At 40.3% G+C, this 4,010-nt stretch overlaps 1 non-coding gene across 1 annotated transcript; it reads left to right on the top strand.

Moving 5' to 3' along the window:
- The first annotated feature begins 2,333 nt into the window (after positions 1 to 2,333).
- LOC120254358 lies at positions 2,334 to 2,472 on the top strand. Its single transcript, XR_005534603.1, has one exon. It is a non-coding gene; the product is annotated as a small nucleolar RNA Z247 (small nucleolar RNA).
- Positions 2,473 to 4,010: the final 1,538 nt, after the last annotated feature.

Raw genomic sequence — 4,010 nt, 5'->3', positions numbered from 1 at the left:
CAAATCCCCTCCCCTTAAGTAGATCGAGCAAGAAATCACAGTCGACATGATCAAAGGCTTTCGCAAAATCCACTTTGAGGATGTGCCCCGTGAGACTTCTATTATTAATGCTAAAGATCAATTCTTCCGCCAAAGCGACATTCTCCAAAATACATCTACCTTTCAGGAAGGCCGACTGTTCCGCTTCTACAAGGTGGTTCATCACCTTGCCAAGCCGAGACGCCAGTATTTTTGAAAGAATTTTGAGCGTAGAATTAATAAGGCTAATGGGACGAAAATCTTCAGGCCCAACAGGAGTAGCCACTTTGGGGATGAGCGTAATGCTTGCCCAATTGATCCTTTCTAAGTTCGCCCTCCCAGCGTAGAAATCCTCACAAAGATGGAAAAGATCCATTTTGACCGTGTTCCAGAATTGCTTAAAAAATTGGATAGGGAATCCATCAGGCCCAGGAGCCTTGTCGCCACCTAAATCAAAGACGGCCGATTTCACTTCCTCAATAGTGAAAGGGGCCTCCAGAGGCGCTAAGTCCACCTGGCTCTTGTATTCCAGAAGAGCGTGAAGATCAATCGTGTATCTCGAAGTCCTCCCTGATCCAAATTGTTGTTGAAATCTTTCGACAAATACCTTGCCAATCTCACGGGGCTGAGCAATCTCCCTTCCATCATGTCGTAAGGAATTCAAGAAATTCCTATTTCTACGACCGTTCGCCGTCGCATGGAAGAACTTAGTATTCTCATCCCCTTCCTTCAGCCAGTGTAACCTGGACCTCTGCTTCCAGTAAATCTCCTCTTGCTTAAGGGTAATCCCAAGCTTATCTCTCAGAGTGTTCTCCTGAAGGACCTCCTGGGGAGAGAGACACCTTAAAGTTGAATTTTCAAGGGTTGGGGAGTTAACAAATTCTTTTATTATATTAGAATTGTTATTATGTTTTTTTTTGTTTCTAACAAAGAAAAGAAGTCTTGAATCTTGATGATGTCCATGGAGTTATTATTTTGTGCACCCTCATATTAGATTATTCTGATCTGTATAGAAATCTATATTATTATGGAGATATTTTCCTTACATAAAATTTGAAATCGTATTGTTTTTCCCCTCTCTAAAAGATCAGGTTAGAACAGTTAACCATTTAGATTGAATGACTTTGGGTATTATTATTATGTATCAATATATTTGTTTTTTTGTTTTTATATACTCATTTATTTGTTTATTTATTTTTGGCAAAACTCACTATTAAGTCATTATGAGCCTAGAGATATATAAGGTTTTTTTAAAAAAAAAATATAGATAAGACACCAATCAAAGAAGCTTATTGGGATTACCATGCTAACGGTTATGATTCCTTTGACTCAAACATACTATAAATTTATTGGGAAAAATAAAACAAAATTTTAATTTATATGCAGAGAGATAGTAAATAACATTTTTTATTTAAATAATAACAGTGATAAAAGAGTGATGAGGGCATATGATTCCATGCATTTCATCTAGTATTTGACTATCTCTTTGTATATAATTGAGGTGTAATGGATGTGTGTGATTTCTTGTCTATGTTATAAAAAAAAGCATGCAAATTGATGGTAACCCCAGTTGATGCTTCAATTTGTTAGATATCTTGAGAGATATATTCTTGTAACAAATATAGATAGAGACAAACCTGGCATGGCTTTAGATAGAATGATTAGGTTTGTTTCCTATGTATCAGGATAGCCACCGGTGTTTATATATATATATATATATATTGTCTTGTAATCTAGCCCTATGTGTGGCATATAATTAACATGTAATCCATCGCACTGTCAGCGTTCCCAGCGACTCTGAGTTTTCACATGGTATCAGAGCCTGTTAGCTAACAATGGCTAGTTTATCGTCCGCTTCCTCCAACCCGCTATTCGGCTTTCAGATCTCAGAGAAGTTGAACAAGCAGAATCATATGCTCTGGTCGGCACAAGTTCTTGCGGCCATTCGTGGTGCACGGCTCGAGGGACATATCAATGGCAAGACCAAAGTCCCCGCAGTAGAGATCGATCAGAAGCAAGGAGAGAAGGTAACGAAGATCCCATATCCAGCCTATGAAGATTGGTTTGCCGCGGATCAACTAGTTCTCGGCTTCCTCTTAACATCTCTTTTAAAGGAGGTGCTGATCCAGGTGGTTGCCTCAAGGACAACGGCACAGGCGTGGAGGGAGATTGAAGACACTTTCATGACGAGGACCCGAGCGCGTGTTATAAACGTGCGCCTGGCCTTGACAACAACTCGAAAGGGCAATATGTCAGTCTCGGAATATGTTGGAAAGATGAAGGCCCTTGGAGATGAAGTTGCGGCTTCAGGTAAGCCGTTAGATGAAGAAGATCTTGTTGCTTATATCGTCAATGGTCTTGACGATGATTTTGATCCTATTGTCTCTGCTATCGTGACCAGGGTTGAACCTGTCACGGTAGCAGAACTCCACGCACAACTTTTGAGTTTTAAAAACAGGGTTAATCTGCGACAGGCGTGTCTCGCATATGCAAATACTACAAACCGAGGAGGACGTGGCGGTAACTCACCGCGTGGAGGAGCACGCGGCTGAAGCAACCATGGTCACGGTATTGGACGAGGTCGAGGACGCGGTGCCCCAACTACTCTATCGATAATCGTTCGATCTGTCAAGTTTGTCATAAGAGGGGCCATGTTGCCTCCAATTGCTGGCAGAGATATGATGAAAACTATGTTCCAGAAGACAAGACAGCTGCCGTAGCCTCACATGCATATGGTGTTGACACCAATTGGTACATAGACACCGGGGCAACGGATCATATAGCTGGTGAATTAGAGAAGTTGACGAGTCACGACAAGTACAAGGGCAATGACCAGATCCATATGGCAAGCGGTGCAGGTATAAAAATTAAGCATATTGGTCTTTCTATTGTTTCTACCCTACACGGACTTTATATCTAAATAATGTTCTTCATGTTCGACAAGCTACAAAGAACCTTGTTTCTGTACATCGTCTTGCTGCTGATAACTATCCCTTCCTTGAAATTCATCCTAAATATTCTTTGATCAAGGATAGGGTCATGAAGAGCACTCTTCTTAAAGGATGGTATCACCGAGATCTCTATTCTCTTTCATTAGGATCTTCAGAAAAGCAAGCTTTTAGTGTCGCGCCATCCTTTGCAATGTGGCATATTCGTCTGTGTCATCCCTCCACTCCTATTGTTACTAGAATTATTAGTAATAATAAGCTACCATGTTTAGCTGGGACCAATAAAGATTCAGTTTGTGATGCCTGTCAAAAGGCCAAGAGTCATCAACTGTCATACAGTAGATCGTCTAGTATATCTCATTATTCTTTGGAACTTGTTCATTCTGATGTTTGGGGTCCTACCCCTGATTCTGTTGGAAGAAAAAAAAAATAGTATGTTAGTTCATTGATGACTATAGCAAGTTTACCTAGATTTACCTCCTTAAACACAAATCTGAAGTTTTTAAGAAGTTCCATGAGTTCCAAAGTCTTGTTGAGAGACAATTTAATCGCAAAATCATTGCAATGCAAACTGACTGGGTGGAGAGTATAAAAAACTTTACTCCTTCTTTGAGAAAGTTGGCATCTCTCATCATGTTTCCTGCCCACACACTCATCAACAAAATGGCTCCTTTAAGAGAAAACATCGCCATATAGTAGAAGTTGGTCTTGCTCTTTTGGCTCATGCATCCATGCCTCTCAAATTCTGGGATGAAGCTTTTCTTGCTGCCACTTACATCATTAATTGTCTTCCTAGTAAAGTCATCCAATACGAGACCCTGTTAGAACGGCTATTCCATCAAAAACCGGATTACTCTTCTCTTCGCATGTTTGGTTGTGCCTGTTGGCCCAATCTCCATCCCTAAAATACACATAAGTTGCAATTCTGGTCAAAACAGTGTGTTTTTCTTGGTTCTAGTCATCTCCACAAAGGTTTTAAATGTCTTAATATCTCTACTGGACGAGTGTATGTCTCTTCGGATGTTACCTTTGATGAGAATGTTT

This window comes from Dioscorea cayenensis, unplaced genomic scaffold (assembly GCF_009730915.1).
Source record: "Dioscorea cayenensis subsp. rotundata cultivar TDr96_F1 unplaced genomic scaffold, TDr96_F1_v2_PseudoChromosome.rev07_lg8_w22 25.fasta BLBR01000427.1, whole genome shotgun sequence".
Classification (NCBI taxonomy): Eukaryota; Viridiplantae; Streptophyta; class Magnoliopsida; order Dioscoreales; family Dioscoreaceae; genus Dioscorea; species Dioscorea cayenensis.
This window is presented reverse-complemented; position numbering and strand designations above follow the sequence as displayed.